The sequence below is a fragment of the Artemia franciscana genome, chromosome 11 (assembly GCF_032884065.1).
Source record: "Artemia franciscana chromosome 11, ASM3288406v1, whole genome shotgun sequence".
NCBI classification, from domain to species: domain Eukaryota; kingdom Metazoa; phylum Arthropoda; class Branchiopoda; order Anostraca; family Artemiidae; genus Artemia; species Artemia franciscana.
Genome location: NC_088873.1, coordinates 41,394,948 through 41,395,624, shown reverse-complemented (window position 1 = coordinate 41,395,624; position 677 = coordinate 41,394,948).

Below are 677 nucleotides of genomic sequence, written 5' to 3'. Positions count from 1 at the left end.
CGTATTCAGGTTTATACCGCATTTTTCTAATGATTGCCCCTGGGCTTTGTTCATGGTAATTGCTAATCGAAAGTGTGTCCCCGTCGTCATTTATATGTCGTCCATGTGCCCATCCAGCGCCCCCGTTGTAGTTATGTCCCTGTGTCCCGATCGTCATTTATATTCCCTGTGTCCCGGTCGTCATTTGTGTCCCGGTCGTCATTTATATTCCCTGTGTCCCGGTCGTCATTTGTGTCCTGGTGTCTCGGTCTGTAGTTTCTCTTTGAGTGTCCCGGTCGTCATTTGTATTATCTGTGTCCCGCTTGTCATTTGTGTCCCGGTGTCTCGATAAGCACAAATCTTCACTCATAAGCACAGTTATAAATTTCTGTTGTAAAGTCCAAGGTCATATCTGACCTCTCTAGCTGTATTTGGTGGAGTATATTCTTGGCCATTTGCGATTTGTATTTCTCCCATAACTCTGTAGGAGATGAAGGAGAGCAAATTTTGCCGGAAGACACGGGCCGCAATGTCATGTCTATGAACTGGTGATTGTCCAGGATGTAAAAGCTGTTTTATCTAATCCCAAGATGGATTATATATAAATGTAATAAATGACGAATCATTAATCTATAGGCATAATATTTCATTGCGCTTCATTTCTTATCCATTTCTTTGTTAGTGGCTGGATTTATCAA